The 22,648-nt window shown below is 37.6% G+C and overlaps 1 protein-coding gene across 1 annotated transcript in view; it reads right to left on the bottom strand.

Moving 5' to 3' along the window:
- The window catches only part of LOC118734386 (nascent polypeptide-associated complex subunit alpha, muscle-specific form-like), a 79,348-nt gene that overhangs the window by 39,510 nt on the left and 17,190 nt on the right, over positions 1-22,648 (bottom strand). The window lies entirely within an intron of this gene.

Consider the following 22,648-nt stretch of genomic DNA (forward strand, 5'->3'; position numbering starts at 1 on the left):
TTGTGCGCAATGATAAAATGCAAACTAAAGGAAGCCCACATTCACTGCCACTTACAGTAAGCACTTACGGTATATGTATGTATATGGATGTACATAAATACATACGTATAAAAATAATGTGGCATAAGAAATATTTAGCACTAAGGCGAGCAACATAATAAATCACAGTGACCCAGTGAGCCAGGCCAGCTGGGCAAACAAAGCGGTGCTGGAGAGCGATAACGAAGCACGCTGCTGCCCTGCCATCTTAAGGTTCGCTGCAAATGGGATCCATCACTGACTCTGGCTGTGGGCTGTGGCAAGGTGTGTGTTAATGCTGCGCCTCAATGTGGTTTGCTGTGCACGTCCTCCAGCGCGTCTGAGTTCTTAGAGAGCACGACCTTCGTGTGGTGGTAGCGGAGACGCGCTGAGAGGTCCGGGTGAGGAGCACTTACCACTTCGCCATTCATTAATTCACTGTTGAAATCTGCGTTAATACGAGTTCGGGGCAATTCGGATGAAATCAGCTGCGCACAAAATTTTTTGTTTATAACTCACCCCGTTTGTTGCGTCCATCTTGACCTTCGAGGTTCGAGTGCTCGGCACTGGGTGTGGTTGGTTAATTGCTTGTTGCTGCTTCAATTTTGGCACATCAACAGACTTGATTGCTGTTTTCGCACTTGACTTTGCGAAGGGTTAAGCCAAGGAGGATGGATGTGGTGTAATGAATTTGTAAAATGAACCTTAAATATTGCATTGCCCACTACAGCGCAGTTGCCTCTGCCTACTGCTGCTCTTTCCTCGGTCGCTCGTAGATCTTCTAATAATTTTGATTTGCACTTAACTTTGCTTCACTTCTATCTAATCAAATCGCCATTCGCGAACTGTGCTCTCAGTAGGTAGGTGTGTATGTGTGCGACTAATATTTTCACTGGTAATTAGGATCCGCTGTGGAACTATGTTGTATTTGTTTTACCTTTCTTGCTGCTGGCGGCGGTGGTGGGTTGGGAAAAGTTTTTGAAAATTTTCTGATTGCGCGTTAATATTTAATGTTGCTTACCTTGTACACTTTTACGACATAGCAGGTAGCATTCTGCTTACTTCTCCGCTTCTACTCCCCGTGCACGCACGAATTCCTTCGCCGTTGACTTCTCGGTCTCAGACGGTATTTAGAAATACGCATTGCGTTTGATTGTTCGGTTTTAAGTATTTCGGCGATGCGTATGCGTGCTTTTCTCTTCCCTTTTAGCGCGTTTTCAGTCTTTGTCCCTTAACATTAAAAATTAAACGTTTCTTTCTTTACATCTCGCTCCCGTTTGTTTGCCTTAGCCGCCGCTTGCCAACTAATAAAATGCGAATATTTCATTTTGAATATTTGGTGTTAAATAAACTGATATTTTTTATATCTAACTGGGACGACGCCTTTGAGTTGGAGATGTTGCTGATGTGCTGTGCGCTATATTTGTATGTACATTCCAGCGCGGTTAAGTTGAAGGTGGCTTGTCGATAATGAAGACTGAAGGAATCGTTGCCAATCTAATATTCACAAGAAGTGCCGCCTTTCACTTGCAAATCCGCGTGTTCCAGCGGCACGCCTGATTGCGTATACGCAGCGGTGGCCGATAAAAAAAAATAAAAATAAATAAATAAAACTAAGAAATCAGTACTTTGAAAAATGGGATTTGCTTGCTGAAATGATATCATTAACTTGGGACAGACAAGATTTGTGGATGGTGTGCTCGTATGGGCTGATGAGCTTCAGCGCAGCCCCCGCCGCGCATCTTCCTGCACCTCAGGGAGCCTTTCGCTTTGTGTTTGCGAATTGAGTGAAAATTTAATAAAAATTCATTGAAGCGGCAATGCATGAATGATGTGAGTCTGATTGTAATGCGTCGTGGCTGTGGCAGCCTGCTGCATACATGCGTATGTATGTATGTATGTATGTACATGTGTGTTTGTTGAGTTTTGTTTTACTTTTGAAGTACATACTGAACAAATTAAATCCAACGGCGATACGCATATAAATTACTTACTCCCTATACATTTATATGCATGTATGTATGTATGTATGTACATACATTTTCACATATAAATAAATGTGAAAAGTACTAGAATAAGAGAAAATGCGTAATTTGATTTGCATTAATTGGATTTGCCTGTTGCGTGCGACTGAATGCAAGAAGAAGAGGAGGACAGGGGAACACTCCAACACCCGCTGGCATAAAAAAAAGATATGAATGCCAAAGCGAAGGGATATGAATTTAGGATCGGCCTGGAAAAAAATATTTGTATGCAGTGGGAAAATGTGAGGTTTTTCGTGGTATTACGGAGCACTGCGCGTCGCCGTTCCTGAAGTGACTTACACACACACTAGTCGACAACGCTTCATTTGCACCATTCACTGCAAGCCTCTCCAATAGTTTGGATAAATTGGCACAAATTTTGTTAGCCTTTTGGACACTAAGGGCCGGTTGCTCAAGGCCTGGTTGACACTAATCCCCGGTTAAGCATCGTCATCGACGTTACCGACACCGTGCTATATGCATGAAGTCGAAAATGTCGATAACGATGTTAACCGATAACCATAACACTATTCCGTAGTTAAACATATTTAGGGCCGATTGTTCAATGTCTGGTTATCACTACCACTACACTATCGACGATTTCGACATCATGCATATAACATGTGATCGATAAAGCTGTGTTTGCATTTAACCGCAGCATCTATCTCCGATTTGTGTTAACCAGACAATGAAACACCGGCCCTGAGTTACTCAGTCAGTTGTTTACTTGCATTCCTCACCCGGAAATTAATTGCTTTAGTACTTTCGTCTCTTTTCCTATGATTGTAGTAGTTGCTGTTGCTGGTTCGGTTGCCGCCACAGTTTCACTCTGCAAACAAAGACAAATCATACAACGCTGGACCTGGGTGTTTAGTAGGGTGTTGGACTATTCGCATTTTTTTTTTTTCAGAAAACCGGGTATCGATTTATTCGAAAAATTAAAGTTTGAAACTAACCGGTTTCCAATTTTCAGATTAAGAATAAAACCGCATACACCGGTTTTATTTTACAAAGTTTTCATAAACTAAGAATGCTTATGTTGGTACGAAGTCATGCCCAAAAATTAAAATAAAACTATTAGCAGGAAAGATAGCTTTTATTTAGAAAAGAGCGGGGAAAAATGATTTTAAAGTTTTTTTTTTAGATGAAAACTAAAAAAAAATAAAAATCAGAGAAAAATTCACGTTTTATCTTATTTTAACATTAGATGATTGCATGTTTTTAATTTTTTTTTTCGCTCTTGCCGCCGCATCTGTGCTTAGATGTGCCCACTGCCACTCGGGAGGTCCAGGGTTCAATATCTGGTGCCAGCAACATAAACAAACAAACAAAGTTTTTCATAGCGGTCGCCTGTCGGAAAACCTCCGAATGTACTTGTGCCATAAAAGAGGTTCTTCGGAGCAGGAGTAAAAGTATAGATCTCTCCATCAAGAAGCAGAACACAAATTAGACTAGAAGCTCGGCCAAGCACGTTGAACATGTTTAGGCGCCAAACATTCATTTATTGGAATCAAATATCATATATTGTTCATGCCCAAATAAAAATAAAAAAATGGTTTATTCAATATTCGATAAATAAGATTACAAAAAACCGCCTATAGATACAAAAAAAGCGGTGGAAACCGCTTAGGAAAAACCGAGTTAATCACCCTAGTGTTTAGCAAATATATGTATGTATGTTTGTATGGCTGTGTGTGCGAAGGACATACGTAAGCAATCTGGCGTGTGATGCAAGACCGGAGTATCATTATAGCCAGGTAAATGAATATGGTCGCAATTAAAGCTGATAACATTATTTGAATATGTATATACGTCGTTTCTTATCAACGATTTGCGAAAGTGACAAATTAGTCACCGACAGTGAAAGAGCGGAATGATTGAAAAATGTTGCTAAAACTCAAAAGGGAACGACAGCAGCATTTAATGACTTCGAAACTATACTTGAGCTTGAACAATTGTGCATGTAGATATGTATGTATATATGTACATACATGTGCAATTTCGTGTTTATAGATACATACGTAGGTACATGGTTAGACCTGATGGTTTGGCGTGTATGGAACTGTAGTATATGTGTATATATGTACATATGTATGTATCGAGCCTGACTTTGGTTAGGAAATTAAAAACTCCGTAATAGGTACGATGCGGAAGAATTTTCTCATTTTCGACGGGTGGAATTCAATTCGCTTCGAGCCAGGATAAAATATCTACATATTGGCATTCCCATGGTGGCGCACGTGACAGTCGCACGATTTCAATGTGATACAAAAAAAGGAATACCATTTGTTTTCTTTAACTTTTTTGAGCCATTGTATAGCACATAATTAGCTCTATATAACCGAAGAATGAAATCAATCGAACTGCTTGGTCCTGAAATATAAGCATTTAAAAAGAGTGTCGTTACGTGACAAAAAATGGAAGTTGATTTTTTCTTTTCTTACAAAATCGCAAAACTCTGCGAATTGTGGATGGCTATTTTAATGAAACTTATTTTAGTATGATTTGGAGCAATTCTAGTTGTTTTTAGAGTTTTTGAATTAATGCAAATTGTTTCAATTCTCTTTTACAACCCCAAGTGTGAAACGTGACGTGACGTGGCGTCACGTGACATAAATTTCCATCGTTATATTTTTGTTAATATTGCTTTTAAATGAATTTTTAACGCAAATAAAACATGTATTTTATGTAGAATATACTTTATATTTTGACTTCAGCGCCAATTCAGGGTCAATTTATTAGAAATCTATGATTTATTATGTTTCAACCACATACGCCAAATTTGGACCAAATCGGACCATAAATACGGTTTTTCGAAATATCGCGACCTTGGCACCACCTAGGAAGACCATTTTATGCAAACATGATTCTACTTACATAGCCAGTATATATTTTAAAAAGCAGACAAATCGGCCCGTAAATACGTTAGATAAAAAACTTTTATTTTTTTTTGTCGTGGTGGACCTTCCGCTGGAAACACCCATATGTATATTTTATATATATATGTATGTATGTATGTACGTAGGACACAATGTTGTGTTTTTTAGTGACTTGTGAGTAGCATGTTCATAAATACTAAGTAACCTCAAATAGGGTATGACACGCACACTAATGCAGCCAATATTTATTTGCGCTATTGATGTTTAAAAGGGAACTGCCGATCAGCTGCATGGAGGGTCACTAAAGTGCTATGATCAGCATTAAGCAGCTTAACACGACATTGAACAATTCAGACCACAGGCCAGGCTTTACGATTTATTCGTGAGAGCTAAAAATATGTATAGCATCTCCATTCGTCTCTACTATAAGAAGGCATCGCCATAGCTTGTTTGACACAAAAAAGTAAGACTAATCCATACGTTTTAGAGCCTTGTTCTGGCTGATAGAACTACAAAAACGAACGCCATTAGGGTTCTCACCAAGATAAAAAGGCTGACATGCGTTTGCTAATCTCGAGCCTAGAGAATTTCAAAGAGCTTATATGAAGGCAGGGCAGCCAGTTCATAAGCTCAAAAAAAGAACCGGGGTCGGGAGAAGAGGTGGCTTTTTGGTATTGAGGGAAAGGCGGAAAATATTCTTACATGGTGGTGAAAGCAAATAATTATTTTAGTATTTAGAATCGCCAAAAATAATTGAAAATAAAATCTCCTAATTTCAAAGCATTTATTTTTTAATAATATGTATGTATATAATTTAGTGCAAAGAACCTACAAAACACTCCACACGAATTTTCGATTGATTTGGACACACATTTCATTGAAGTTTGGCAAGCAGATTTCTCACGCTAATAATTGAAAGTCTGCTACATCCTACCAACTTTGGGGTATACAGGGAGGCAGTGGGGCCTCCCTCTTTCTCTGCTGCCACCAGCGGGTTCCAGCCTAGCCGCAGGAATTTTTATTCACAGCACTATGTCTTTATCGTTTGGGAAGCTAATACAGCTCTTCGGTCCGACCGATTTGATTCAACACAAAGTTTTTTGAAACGTTAATTCTTCAGTTTAATATTATAGCGCACTCGATGAAACCGTATTCAAAAGTAAACCAAATCTGTTCGTTTTTTTCGACAATTGTTTAGTAATAAATTTGCGCGTTGGGCTGAAATGGAAGCGAACAGTAATAAAAATTATTATAATAACAATTCCAATTAAAACCGGGCTGTATAAAGAAACTCAGCCAATTTTGACTTCTTCTTGAGGTAGCGGCCAGCGTACTCCAGTCGAAAAACCTGGTTGTAATTAATGCGCTGACAATCACTCTGTACAGCTTTTAGAATCAGTAACGAATACAACTGAAGTCTTCAATAATGAATTAGGTCTCCCGCGAATCGACAATATATTGAACAAACCACCCAGCCGCATGGCTGAGAGAATACTTTCAACGTTCTATTTATATCCCATACCTAAGTAGGTTCCTTAAAAACATCATTGGATATAAGATTCAGTGTCGAAAACTTGTTCATTGTGCAAGGCAAATAGAACACAGATGTAAACTTGATAGACTTGTATAAGGAGTCGGTTATGTTTTATTCTCAGAATAACAAAGGCATTCAAATACTGCGTCCATTGAGAGGTCGTTCAGAATACTTCGGCGTGTCAAAACTTGGCTACGATCAACAATGCAAGAAGACCGATTGAATGGCTAGTGCATGCTCTGCTCAGCGTTCGTCGCAAACTGGTTGAGCAAATGGTAGATGAACTAACAGAAAACGTTTTAAAGAGATTTTCCGATGATACCAGAAAACTTGCTAAAACCTAAAAATTTATTTTTATTTTAAAATTGTTATTGAGCTTTGTACCACGATTATTTTTATTGGGAAAAATGAAAAAAGCAACAAAGATAGAAGTTATAGCAAAAATTTCTAATTATAAGCGTTTTTTCCCAATAAAAGATATTAAAATCTATTTAGATGCAGACATTAATACCCCCAAAAGGCCTTTCTGAGGGCTTTTTGGGATACGAAAAATATGAATCTGCAAATAATTTTTATTAAAAATGGCCGCTGGGTATGCTATTTTGCAAAAAACATGGAAGGGACATAAAGGAATAGTGCAAGCATTGTTTTTCAACAATGTTTCTTCGTGCTTTTTTTCTCCAAAGCGTCGAAGCGGTTTCTTTCATCTGTCCATAAGAATTTCATAACGCTTAAAACGCGTTCTATGCCAGCGTTAGATACGTTACGCGTTACTGCACGGAGAATTTTTGCGATAAAAAAGGACTTTCTTTCGATGAGATCGTTTAGATCCGAATAATGTGGAGCAATTGAACCATATGTCTGCACTCTGTAAGACTCATTTCGATTTTTGTAGCATAACTGTCATAACATCTTTACGAAAAATGTATACAAATAAGTTCATAATTTTAATCGGCATTAAAATCAGGGACCGAAACTAACCGTTATTTTTTTTGAAGGGTCTGATTATGCATACTTCGCATAACTTCGCACAACCATTTGTACCAGTGCACTAAAAGTGTAACTTAAGAAAATGTGAAGCAAAATCTAAACTCAACAGATCGCTAAGTTTTTAAAAGTTCTGCTAATTTCTGGGTAATGGAATACATACAAAGTACATACGAAATTACAGTTTGAAGTTTATGCGAAGTTGTGCGAAGTATGCATAATCAGACCATAAGTCACCTTGGCCAAATGTTTATATAAAAGTCATTTCCTGATAATAAACAAACCGCTTATCCGAATTAAACAAGTTTGGTATCAAATGAAAGAGGACTAAACCAGCTTTAAAACTGAAATGCCTAAACGTGAAAAGCCACCTATTGGAAAATATTTTCATAAAAACTGTTATTAATTTACTATAAAGGAAACCTTGGGTCAGGTATATGAATTTCTTTTGTATGTAATTATCAGGGAACGGATTTTTAGGACCTAAAAACCTATAAAAAAGGCAAAATAAAGTAACGAAATAGGCTGGAAAAGGCAAAATAAAATAGCGAAAACGGCAGGAAAAGGCAAAAAAAGGTATTGCAAAAAAAAGCAAAATAAGGCACTAAAAAAAGACAGAAAATACGAAGAACAATCAAAAAATATATTTATTTTAGAAATTTTTATATTATAAGTAAAAAGAGAAAAACTATGAACTAGTTTCATTATATGAAAAATTTGTACTTTGACTCTTTGACTATTTTATCCTTTCGAGTTTCTAACTCATAAAACTTTAATCTGTATAGTTGTAGTAACATTGAACCATAAGATGCATTTTGAAGTTTTCTGGCAGCATTTTCATCCGATTTTCGCGAAGAAAAGCCTTGAATGTACTAAATGTGCGCTCGACGTAAGTTGATACAAGTGGAGCCCAATTTAAATATGGAACGTTTGAAACGTTCATATTATCAGGAATAAGGGTTTTTCCTCGCCCTTTACAATTTTATCCACACTCCTTATTGTCTTCAAGCCTACGTTAGCTGAGAAAACGGCTTCTATAAGCCGCATGGGCATGTGTATATTTTTTAATCTTAAAAAAAATTGTAAATGCTATAATCACTTTTTTAAAGGTAAAAAGGCAAAAAAAGGCAAATATCTTAAAAAAGGCAAAAAAAGTAACTTCAAATGTGTATACATGTATGGAATCAGGGAAAGCTAAATCGTGGACATTCTTAATCGAATATACTCTATGTATTTAGCAGAAAAAAAGACAATTTCCATAAAATCCGTTCCCTGGTAATTATACAAAAATATATATAGAGGTGGCAACCTTCGTTCGTTATTTCTGTTTAAAAACTATTCATTTGATACCAAATTTGTTTAATTTGGATAACAGCGGTTTGTTTATTATCAGGAAATGACTTTTATTTCAAACTTAAAAATATTTGGCCAAGGTGAGTTAAAAAAAAAACTGTTATTTCCGGTTCCTGATTAAAGCTCGATTCTCCTCTTAAATGCTTGTATTCCATATGTAAGGCTGTTGTGCGTGTGTGTGTGTGTTGGATACTTTTTAAAACTATCGATCAATACAAAAAAATACCAACTGATCACATCAATGCACTTGACACCAATCTACTGCAAAACAATCTATCTGCGCCGCCTGTTTCATAAATTTACGACGCTACTTTTGAAACATACGAGCAAGCTTGCTGTTCCAGCCATCTTAAAATGAAATCTTTGAGGGAATCACCATGTGCTCTTTTCCCCTAAACACTATTATTACTCCTTCACACTTCATCGTCACACGGAACATCATCAGTGTCCTGAAAAAATTGTTGAAAGTAGTAGAAGTGTGCCAGTCCAGGCAGAAGAAATCAACGTTAATGCATTCCATTTGTTGTGGACAATGGTTGGCACAGTTGTTTGGCTCTCCGTCGATGCCATTCAAGGCAATCACTTTTAATAGTCCGTTGAGAGACCAGCTGGCAGGCGGCACAGGCAGCAGGCAGCAGGGGTGGTGGAGAAGAGGCAGCGCATGCACTGGACTCTATTCGTTGTCCATTTCGCCTGTTGCTGAGCAATTAAAAAATGGTTGTATTGCCCGCTACAAGATGCAAAATCGCAATACAAAAAAAAAAAACAAAAAACAACAACAAAAGCATTCACAACAATGAGACAAAAATCAGCAACAAAACGAACAAAGCGGCAAAAACATTTGCTGGAATGTTTTCAATGCTTTCAATATTGTCATTGTGGCTCTGTTTTTGCGCTCTTCACCACTTGCCATATGCCACACTTGTCATTTGCCACTCCTCGCACACTCCCCGCACACTCCCCGCACACTGCCGTTCTTTCAGCGTGCAATGTAATTGCTGAAGGTGTTGCTGGCAATCGTTGCTTGGGAATGTGGACTTTTGCTGCACCTCACCTCTGAGGCCCAATGCACTTTGGCATATATTACTGTACACTCACACATACACACACACACACACATGCAAACATCTAATGTGCCCTGTTTGTGTTGCTGTCGCTCGGCTGTGGCTACAATGGCGCTGTGTGGCGTTGTCATCACATATGTTGCATGATATGTGTTGTGTGGCTGCCACTGTCCCCCGCTGCCAGCTAGCTACAACTACGAGCACAGCAATCGAGTACATAGCAGAACAAAGCACAGCAAAAGTGTAAAAAAAGCCACAGCAATTATCATAAAGTTGTTGCAAAAGCAAAAGCCAGGCGCACCAACAAAGCTGCTGTTGCAACAATGGCTGCCGGAGCTCCTCGGAAGCTCGGTACGTCTGTCTCAAGTTTGGCAGTGTGAGTAAGCGGTTGTCACACGACAATTCATATATTCATACATACATACATACATATATGGAAGTATGCTAATGCACCCACATTTCGACTCCCTCTTCTGTTCTGTTGCATTTGTAGGTGACTGCAAATTGCAATGAAATCGTCATTAGACAGTTTTTTTTTGTTATTGTTTTTGTCCTTGTTTCTGAATTGGTAGCTACACATGTACATATGTATGAATAGAAAAACTTCTGCAATTCAAACAGAAATAATTGCTTGTTTATCGGTTTTTGTTGCTCAAAATTCGAATGGGGTCATAAGTGAAGATTTACAAAATATGAGAAAGTTATTTCATTTTTTGTTTATTCAGGAACACATTAGAGCACCTACTCGATTTAATTGATTGGAAATTGGATTGGATAATTAAAATCTAATAAATCAGGGACTAAAAGTTGGCAAAATGCATTCATATTCTTAATGGATTTTTATCTTTAAAAGCCGCTAATGGGAACAAAACATCTATAGCTAAGAAAGTTTATATTGCATTGTCTGTCTGTTATGCTACACCGTCGACGTTAAGCCGGAGAAAACGTGTTTATTTTATCTTCATTTTGAAGTGGTTTATTTTTTCTAGAATTCTCTTGATTTGCGTTTTGCAACATGGAAATAGCTTTCAGTGGTGCGGCTCGTTGAATAACAATACGTGTTACATATGTATTTGCCGTAACATGACAACGCGTTACTCATAGATCTTTTGATTTTTAAAAATCTTCCAAAAAATATGCCAAAGGTTTCGTATTGGTGGCCAGTGGTCACGGCTAGCATAAATTCTTGAAAATAAATGTTCATACGTCAAGAATAGTTCATACGTCAAAAAAGTGACATACAAAATAAACGGGCACATAAGTGGTACTTGGCTTACAGTTAAACAAAAAATAAACTGTAATGTTTCGGTATAAATTTTCGGTCGACGATAACCGCAAGGTGGCTTCGCAACACCGAGAGTTCTGCAATAATATCTAGCAGTGGATTGGCGGAATCGAAGTTGAGAAATATTACCTCCACCTTCGCGATGAAGGATTCAAGCATTCTGTATAGAGACGTCAACAAGCCAAGTAAAAATTGATGACCATCATTTTCTTACGCTGGTTGTTATGCGATAAGTGCAGACGTTTTGATCCACTCAGTTTGTTCCACCCATAAAGCTATTGCAACGACTAATTGCCAAAGGACGTGGAACATCTACCTTTTTAAGGACTTCACGGCAGTATCTCGGAACACTAGATGTAGGATGTATGCCGTATATTCTAGACGCTACTGTGACAATGGAATTATCGTTCCATTTGGAGAAGTAAATATCCATCTTTTTCAATTTCACACAGTCTGTCCACCCACGTTCAACTTTCATGTTGATGAGTTCGTTTTTGGATGGAAGAATACAAGATTTCGGTATATAGTTCTCACGAATGGTGTCTGTACCTTCTTTCTTTCAATCCCAAGAGGACGTTTACATTTGTGAAGAAATGGTCGAAATGGATCGAGAAAGGATACTGTTTCACCTCTTCATCAAACTCGTCCAGCATACAGAAGAATTTTCTATGTACGCTGGGTTGATCCTCGGATTTTAACCTTGGTATATCTCGAAATTTATCAAGTAGCTTTGAGGTGTGTTTAGGGACCACATTTTATAGCCGAATCGCACAGGCTTTCCTCGTATGAACTGCTTACAAGTATGTTGACCGAAGTATTCCACCATACTATCATCATAAGAGAGATGTTGCTCTGGGACAAAGCTTCCTTATTTTGTCTATCTGATCATACTGAGACATGTCCGCAAAATGTAGGTTCGTGTGTATCGTTTCGAAACGATGGCGTCTCATGGCTTCTTTAATCATACAATTACCCATTCAGAAAGTTTTTGTGGAGCTGATTCAGGTGACGTTGCCACTTGTTCCGAAGGAGAAGTCATTTGTTGCGAACTTTCCGCCATTTCCACAACAGGAGGTGAAGTTTGATGAATGCTTGTTGCCACTGCAACGGGATGTCATACAGTGTATTCCGAAGTTTCAGTCATCGATGTATTGTTCTTATAAAAAGATGATGTAGGCAATCCTTTTTTAAACGAGGAGGTGTTTCAAGAAGGTTCTTTTCCACATTCGACAAGAATGTTCCAGCACATCCTTGATGTATTTTGCCAGCTCATCTCCAGCTACAGGATTATCTTCTTCGAAGTCATCGTCGAAAGCTCCTGAATATGCCACTTTACAATTAGTCATCCTCTGTCTTCTAGATGAATTTCTCAATGCTCCTCCTTCATCTTCATTTGAGGAATCCTCGTCTGAAATAGTTTCTTATCCAGTGGCTCTGGAAATATCTTCTCGATGTCACGTTCATCGTCACTTTGTGCTTCTAGCAGCTCAAGGAGCTCTTCAGTGCGTAAAACATCACTTAAATAAATAAAAACGAAGCAAAGAAGAAAAATCAGTGACCAACGTTACATATATGGAACGCTAACTTTTCAAGGTGTAAACGCAAAGAAAATCCTAAATTTTTTTTTGTTTTGTTTGCACTGAATAAACCTGCACGAAAACTCTCCCTAAAAAGTGAAAAAAAAAACATTTGCTTACATTTTGCGCTTTCTCATAACTGCAAAAAAGGGCACACAAGAAAATCACACAAACTATAAACTTCTATTCACTTCGGTGGTTCTCAGTAAACTGATCCCACCACGCTCCGTCGTAAAGTTTATGCATACACTTTCGTATTGACGCACGCATAAATTCAATTACAGTCGATCAAACTTATTTTCGTGTATGATTATCTAAATCTATGTTACTGTTTCATATATGTAACGTTAGTCACTAATGGCTTAATTCGGCGACTTCAATACCTCTCTTGTCTTGAAATGGCTTGCTTTACTAAGAAGCTCCGTTCTGATCGCGGGTTCGCTTCTGAGATCATAGGTCTCTTGTCGCTGCATATGTATATCTGTTTCTTCTAAATAAACATAGACGAAGTAAGCATCGAGTAGCTTTTGCTATGCGAGAAGTCGTTATCACCACGTTGCAGCAAACGCGCCAGACATTTGGCTTCGTCATAAAAGAAAACAACGACGGTGTTGTGTAATGATTAATGTTGTCTGCAGCTGGTGAACTGATTCGAGCGTGGTGGTTGGATATCTTTTAATCGCCGGGAACGATGAATACCGAAATAAGAATGCGGCGAAATCGTTCCCTTTCTCCAGTGGCCATTGTCAGTGGCAGAGGTGCAAACCGATAGCTTCGTCTGGCGAAACTTTAGCACACATAACCCTAATGGCATATTAACGGCAAATCCTTAATCGCCGAGCGATGGCAGCGTGTAATCAAGTACAACTGCAACTCAAACAATGGCCCCCACTTATAGCCCCGACTGTTCGCTAGACCGCCAACTCCACTAAACGACTGAAGCAACCACTCACGCCTACAAATACATACGCGAAGCCGTTTAGATGCAAAATGCATGTCAGCATCGCTAGCCGCCACAAAGCATGTGCCACGAAAGCGCTTTACTATCAACAATAACATGGAAAAAGTGTCATCAGCGACCAAAATAAACCAATCTAACACGGGAGACATTGAACAACAAAGCACCCACAGAGGCATTGAGCCACTGTCATTGACACCAGATAGCCACAAAAAACATCAAACCGGAGCCAACCATAGGCGTTGAGTTTGCGGAATGCGTAAAAAAAGCTGATTACAGCAGCAGCAACAACAATACGAAGACAATCAGATACAAATACGCAAAAACAACTACAGCAACGTCGATTAGCCGAAAAGTTCACACTCTGATTCGGTGGCAGTGACAGCGCTTTTCTCATATTTTGGAGGTGTTTTTTTTTTTTAAGGGAAACGAGAATTATACCGTTAAATTTTGGTTTCTATTTCGCCAAGGCAAATCAAAAGTGTGTATATATGTATCAGAGTTGTTGCGAACATTCGCATTCCCAGTCGCAACCGCCCAGTTTCCGCATTAATTTTAATATTCGCATTCGCTTTCGCATTCGCAATAAACAATGCGGACGCGAATATTGAAGGGACCGAAAATAACAGTTATTTTTTTTACGAGTTTAACCTGGCCAAATTATTTTTATTCCCAAATGAAAGTCCTTTCCGGATAGTAAACAAACCGCTTATCCAAATTAAATAACAAAGAAAGACTAAGAAGAAAGACTGAAATGTCTAAACGAGCAAAGACACCTATTGAAAAATATTTCAATAAAAAAATGTTAATTAATTACCATAGAACAAACCTTGGGTCAGGTATATGAATTTCTTTTCGTACTAAGGGCCGTTTTCTGATGTAACCTTTAACTTTAAAGCTTACTTTATATTTAAAGGTTGGATTAAAAGTAAAGCTATGTCTAAAGTTAAGCATTTCTATTATCGGTTTATGACGTATGTATCTTTCTTGGTTGTAAATCAATTTAAAACGGGTAATAAAATGCTCTACTTTAGGCACAATCACAAATTTTAATGTAACCTTTATATATAAAGTGAACTTTAAAGTTACAGGATACTTGAGAAAACGGCCCTAAATGATATAAATAGAGGCTCTAACCTTCGTTCGTGTTCGTTATTTCTGTTTGAAAGCTATTTTAGTTATCTTTCACATTATACCAATTTTTTTAATTTAGATAAGCTGTTTGTTTTTTTTATCCGAAAATTACTTTTATTTCGAAATAAAAAATATTGGGCAAAGTTTAGCTCGTAAAAAAATAACTGTTATTTTCGGTCCCTGGAATATTGTGCAAGCACGCTGACAAAACGTATATCTGGAAAGTCGAAAGCGCTTTACTAGTAGTATAGTAGATAGTAGTGACCTTTAGTTCCTACCTAATCAACTTCAAGTTAACTCATAGTTAGATACATTTCTCGCAGGGTACGCATACCAAGCATGCAGAGCAGTGACAACACACACATACATACCTACTTACATAGTACATGTTGATCTCTAGAAATGCACTTATAATCGCGTGCTGTGGTGTTGATTGAAATTCAACATTTGAAAGCACATTTACCTCTCTGGCTGTAGCTGAGTGCGCAAATATGCTTGCCACAATTTGCTGGTTTTTATCTTGATTATTCACTTCACGGATGCTTTTTCAGAACGAACGCGGTCATTTTAATACGCGCCCAGTTGAAATGTACTTTCGTTGACGATTATAGTAAGATCAACTACCTTTTTTTATCGATTTTAATATTTTTTTCCCTCAGTGTACTAGGTCCACTTTTGTGAAAATTCATATTTTGATATAGGAAGCAGAAGAACTTAAAGTGCACCGTTTGCAAAAGGATTAAATCATTTGTTTTATTTCGTCCTGTTTATAATCAATGAAATGCACGAAAAGTTCGACAACGCCAAAACTATGTAGCTGTACAAAATATTTTAAATAACATCGTATCCTTCAAACTAGTATAGAGTTTTTTAACCAAAATTTTGCAAAATATTTGAAGAAAGTAAAATTTTGTAAAAATGGACTAAGCTATACCTTACTCTAAGCTAGCATTATAAGCTTTAGTTAATACGCGGCGCTCCACAATACCTGGGAAGTCGTGTTATTTTTCTTGTGGCTATTGTCGAGTGAAATAAGAAGCGAAATATGAAATTTGCTAACACCCCAGAAATCGTTGCTTATGGTTCATAAACCGTTTCGCATATATTTACGCACTTAAAAGCCTTTAGCATAGTTGTTTCAAAAATGACATTAAAAAGAATGTGAACGAAAAATGACAAAGTAATTAAACTTTTCATAAAAAATGATTCTGAAGCGAGAAATTGATGATGCTGCTATAAATAAAAAAGAGTTGTAAAAAGAAACGGTGAAGCAAACATTTTCAGTTGTATATCCAAAAGCTGTATTTTTTTCATGAAAAGTTGAATAACGTCTTATCCGTTAGCATTTCTCGCGCCCTCACATGAGTCCTTATTTCCCGGTACACCATCATTTTCCCCGTGACCCTGTATAGATTGGTTGATGGCGAAAAGATGGCAGATTTTCGCGATCCTTCTGGACAGATATCATGTCTTAAAGAGTTATTATCTTCACCGAAAGGACATTCATAACTTCGCAGCCCAGTTTACTGCATTTACCCAAAAAATACTTCGGCAGTGTGGAACTCACTAAGCCACAAGTCCACTGTGGAGCCGTGTATAAAGATTGGAATTATTTTCGGAAGATGAACAATTTTCGGTTCTAATTTGACTGTACTACATACATATGTATTAGAAGAGCTGGGAAATTCAAGACATCGCGCTGGTGGACTTTGTTTGAGAAAAATCTCACCCTCAGTGTTTATTAGAAAATTAACTTACTTGTACCGATTTATTTCTGATTTCTGACTTTACTTTTGTGGGAAGTGATGCAGGAAACGGAAATCATAGTCGGAAATATTTGATAAATAATTGGAATATTTTGAAAGAGTTCATTGATTGTAGCTAATGCCTCTACTTTTCAGGCAATTTTATAGTATTTAGTAGCTTTTGCCAATTTTCGAGTTTCTAAAATTTCTCTTCAATCGCTCGTCGCTGCGTCTGCAGCTTGAAAGCGAGGGACGTTGCAATTTACGCAACAGAGTACGCGTAACCACAGTAATGACATTGACCACAAATAATGGCGGCATATAAATTTGTGCGGCACTTTGTAAATACATACGTACATAGTTGCAGGCGCATCATTAGTGTTTGTTTTGGTGAATTTTATGACGCCTTCGATGGATGGGCAGAACCTGTATCGATAAGTTTGTGCGGTTAACGCATTTGTATGTGTGTGTGTGTGTGCTGTTGCTCGCACCCACAATCGTTCGGTATGTTCAATATGTGAGGTATGTATGTGCGAGTGTGCAATGGTTATTTGCAACATATGGCGCAAATAATTTAAGCCAGAAAAATAATTGAATTGCGAACAGGGGAGAGGCGAGTGCTGTTGGGGACTATTAATGAAGTGGGAGAGCCTTTTTATGAGGGTTGTCCGGTTGTCCACAATGTAAAGACCATTGCTATGAGGTCATAAAATTAAAAGCCGAATCAAGTTGACCGACTAAGTGGAAAGTACAATGTATAGAGTGGGTTAGATGTGGTGAAGCGTGTGAATGAAAGTTAACGAGCGTGAGGCAGGTTTGGGGACGAAATTAAGTGAAGAATGCAGCTAAGCAAATATGTATTTAGAGGGAATTGGCAATTTTAAGTATAGTTTGAGGTGAAAATGATAAGGAGCTAATTAAATAGCCAAAGGACAGGGAAATGGTAAATAGCTCAAGGGATGAAAGGTGTCGGAAAAGTACGAGAACAGCCTGCAAGTCGATTGTCTTTTTGCGCCATGGAATGAGCTGACCGAAGGTAAAGGGTTTATCTAAAAGATATAACTGAAAATATTGAATTAAATGTTGTTTGCTTTTAAATATGTATAATACCGTTAAAAAAGCTAAAATATGATTTGAAAGAAAATCAAACTAAACATTGAAAAATAATATATGTATGTATATTTACTAAGCCATTCTTATAAGAGATCCACCGTCTTGTCGAACCTAAACTAATTAACAAATAAGTTTCATTGTATTTTATTGCAAAAGAGTTCCACTGTCCTGAATGCAATGTTTTACGAGCAGATCAGCTTTGACTTAATGATGAATATGAAAAAATATTGCAAGGTAATCGTAGCACTGACCAACTCAGAAAGTCGTTTGAACTTGGAGAGTACTGCCCTGTAATCTTTCCCGATGTAGCTCAAAGATTTCATACAGTGTGGAAAAGGGTTTTATCACAGGGGCACATTCTACCCTTCATTTTCTCTCTTTCTTCGGTTTGATTTTTTCAATTCTGTCTCGCTTTGAGAAATGAGTTAAATAAATCTCCAATAAAAATTAGGGACGGCAATGATTTATTTTTAATTCGCATGGTAATTTAATCTGAATTACATACTGAATGAAGTAATGAAGTAATTAGTACCCAAAAACTTGTATGGCAAATTAAGTGATTCGGCCCATTATTGGTTAGTCAATTTTGAATGCGTAAGCGAATTACGAATGAAGTAGCCGTGGGAATGCCATATTAACTAAAGTGGAAAAGTCTATGTCTGGCAACACTGGCGTGGACTGAAGAACGCCTATACAAAATTAAAAAAATTATTTCCTATAAGATATCCTAAAATCTGTTGAACCACTCACTAATTGGCGATTTGTGTTTATATGTTGGATTTTATTATTAACTTCTTAGGATATCAAACACATTTTTCCAAGACGAGTTGCCAAGTAATTAACCAAAATTTCTTGAAAGTTTCTTTGATTGATGATTAGACAAAATCAGAACTACTTTTTTGCAACAGAATAGCGAGTTGTGACGGTCTTCGCATTTGAATGCACCGTGCGCCAATGAAACCGAAGGGAAAGTAGTCGCTTTTTAAAACCAAACAGGATAAATTTTTGCTAGTTTGCGTTCGCGTTCGCCTGCTCTGGTCCAATGACAAATGCCTTACCATCCGCCTGCTTGAAATCCTCCCTGAATGCGTTGCTTTCCACTCTTTTACTTGGGCGAGCGCTCAGGGGTGGTTGTTGCCATTCTAATATCGAATGCATTTGCAATGGTAAATATTTACAGATTATTGCCGTTAACGGTTGTTTAGAGTCGATAGACCGACAAGCAGGCAAAATTGCTTTGCAACAACAACAGCCCTGGGTGCAATCGAAGTACCACCAACAAAGGCAACGAAGCTACAACAACATCGGCGATCGCATAGTGGATTTGCTCTAAATTCGAAATCACAATTAATTACTTACATGCGGCAATAAAAGCGTTGGCATGCATAGGGACGCGTTCTTGGTTGCTGTGCGATGCATTGTGCAGGTGGCCATCCTGTTGTTGTTGCTGCGTGGACTATAGCAACAGCCGCTGGCCTTGGACGCCTGCGGGGTGGGTTCGCGGCAAATTGAAACTCGATTGCACTTGTTCGTGTAGCCAATAAATGGCCTTTGGACAACGACGGGTCACAACCGCTAACGCCAAATCGTCTCGCACACTCGCATACACATACACACACGCACACACACACACACAATTGCACTCGCTTGCATGTAATGTATGATAAATGACGCAGCTGGACAAGCGAGCACCCGACACCACACTGGCTGACATTGCCTTCCCCCCCCCCGTCTTCGTCGGCTGTTGCCCGGCACTGGCCAAGGCGGCTCTAATAGCGGACGCGTGATAAACCAATGCAGCGCAATCTGCGGCGCGTCATAAAACGCAACATAAAAATGGTCACAACAAAAAATTGCTTGCATGAAAAATGTGGTGCTATCAGGGTTTGATATATTTTTTTTTGTGTCATTATTGTCTCGGAAGATGTATTACATACAATACACGCATCGCTCCTGTTGCCTTGGCATTATGAATGCTTAGGAATACAGGCGATCCAGTGCCTTTGCTGCAGCCGTATGCGTATTAGCTTCGCTGCATTAGGGATTTTTTTATTTGTTCCTAGTTCGTGGGTCGCCAGCTGATGCGTTACTTCCATTTTACTTCTTTATTGCCATTTTTTGCGAATGTTATGGAAATCCATATACTTGCATGCGAGTAATAAGAATATGTTGTGGAAGGAGTATATGTAGCGACATTGGCTTTCTTCCGTCCTCTGACCCCTCTCAAGACAACGGAAGATTCATTGTTCGCACATACATACATACATGGCATGTGTGTGAAAGTGCGTGGCTGTGCCGGTGCGCGTTTTTGGCTTGCGGATGCAATTAGTGACAACTGTTTCCATATTTTTGCGCTGCCAGAGTGTTGTCGAAACCAATATATGTACGGGCATAGCTAGGATGGTACCTTTATTGAATTCATGTCCATGGCTACAACGTCAAACGGAGTGGTCCCATGAAAGACAAACAAAATCGCACTTTTTCTTGATAAAACTTGAAACGAATTTTTAAGAGTAATAACGTGTAACAGTGAAAATGTACTCTGGGCCGAATAGACCACGAAACTATTTTTATAATGTAATGTTTCTTAGAGTCTGAACTAATTCATTAAACCATTTTTAAATGAAACTTTTGCTTTACTTCGTACGAGGTGGCACAAATAATTTTCTGATAATTTCCTGTCTCTATAAGTTACTTTGTTTTTAAGTCAATGTAATACAAAAGGCTTTGCGTTTTAACTTGTTTAAAAATATTTATGCTAACTTTCGAGAAGATTTACTTGTATTTGATATCTTGGGATACCTATCTCAGTATATATAAATAATTTCATATAGTCATGGAAAAGTCACCACTTTTCGTTACGGTAAACTGACTTATGCCACTTTCAAAATATATAGTTGTTTAGGAAAATTTTGCCCGACGTATTTTACTGAAGTTATGTTTTGAAAGGGCAGAGTTTTACTAAAATTAATGGATAAGTTACATATATAAAAATATTAATAATTCATACCTACTATTGATTGACTAATCCTTGCAATTGAATTGTAACACCATGGAACAAAAACCAAAAAATTTAAAAACACACGAGACAGTCGATATACTCACGAAACTGATACGATTAGTTCCAAAACTTATTTAAAATATTCAGCCCAAAGTAGAATAAAGTTATAATCACCAAATGAAAGAAAAAATTCTTTAGAATTTAAAAATATTAATTTTTTTTGGTCACAAGGACGCATTGCTAACACCGGACGCCCAAAATGCATTCGATGTACTGCTGCATGCGCAAAAATTGCCTACATTAAGTTTATGAAATTTTTGCATTTCTCAACTGGCAATGCTTCCGGGGCCTTTTGCGGACTCTGCATGACTTACAATCTTGCATAGATGGTAAATTTGTTCGAAAAATTTTTTTTATATAAATACATATATGAAAATATACTGGTCTCCCCTCACACTGAGTTATTCAAATTAATTTACTCTATTACTCGAGGAAGTAGTCGTATGTATATTAATCTCCTACCCCAGGGATTCCCAAACTTTTAAGATAATGGAACCCACACTAATTACCTTTCATTTTATGGAAGCCCAAATTACTTAAAATTAGAGGCGCTGCGATTTAAATACGAATAAAAACTTTTACTGGAAATAGTATATATATTCTTTAACTTTTAAATATGAAGAATGAAATTGTTTCAATCTTTTATTATTTGTTGCTTTGTTTTTTTCTATAAGTGTAAGCTGAAACCCCTACTGTCACCACGATACGTTGTGAGAGAAGGAATCAATGTTAATATAGCCTAATATTCACTCCTATACTGAGAGCGTTTTTAAGTCGAATTCTGGAAACGGGCGTTCTAGAAAATTTTTCTGAGGTAGGGCATTTTCAAACTGGTTGCTGAAATATGTCGATCTTCCATCCAGCCGGCGATATACTCGAAAATAGATAATTGTGTCCCGGTCATGCTGTTTATAGAACTTTTGCCAAAACCAAACCGCCTACAGCCGGTCGCACCGTGCTTACTCACACCCAATTTTAAGCGATGGTAAACGAATCAGCCCTGATTTGTACTTAAATATGTATCTGTTGAATAATTTAACAGCCAAAAATTGATAATTTCATGGAACCCTGCGCGTTACGCGGGAGCTAATTTAGGAAGCTCTGCACTAACCTATATTTTTTTCAAAAATAGGTACTGCAAACTTTCAAGGATATTCAAGGAAAAAATTGATTACCTTTTTTACCCATATTGTTGCACCGATTTCTTAAATAAGTTTTAGAATTAATCATATCTTAGAAATATCAAAGTCCTTAAAAAAATTCTGACGTCAGAGGGAAAAATTAAAGATTGAGTTTTACTATATTTGGTTCCAGGTTTGTGAGTATATTTTTTGTGTAAAATTTACTCATGCTTAGTAGAATTCTATAAACGTGAAAAGTTTTTTATTTGATTTTTTTTCTCTGTGTAGCAGGTTGAAATTGTGTTTTTTCTCCTGGTTATTAATTAATCCCACCGGTTTCCCATTGGTATTAATAAATAGTAGTAGGTTGACTTGAATCAAGTTTTCTCATAAAATAGTTATTTCACAAAAAAGCAATAAAAACAAAATACATAATATCTCTCGAAAATTTCGTGCCTTATTTTGCAAGGACACAAGACAAAATTTTCAGCATTATTTTGTCACCACTTATACTAAGCCTTCGAGAAATATTTATAGTTAACATACACACATATGTATATGTATGTGTGTCTATTCTTCATGCCATCATTATTCTCCATGCTCTTAATCATTATCACCTGAAGGAGCACCGTACGAGGTCGGGACATCAGCACCTCTTCGCTGTGCCTCATCCGCTGTTAGTGCTGATTGCATTCTTCTTCTGCTTGAAGTATCCTTGAACATGAAAATTCGTGTAAAAATCGATTTATTCATTTTTGTGTATTTCGCTGTCACCATTTAGAGCAATGCTCTGCG

The sequence above is a fragment of the Rhagoletis pomonella genome, unplaced genomic scaffold (assembly GCF_013731165.1).
Source record: "Rhagoletis pomonella isolate Grant_MI unplaced genomic scaffold, Rhpom_1.0 Rhpom_scaffold_00002, whole genome shotgun sequence".
Taxonomy (NCBI): domain Eukaryota; kingdom Metazoa; phylum Arthropoda; class Insecta; order Diptera; family Tephritidae; genus Rhagoletis; species Rhagoletis pomonella.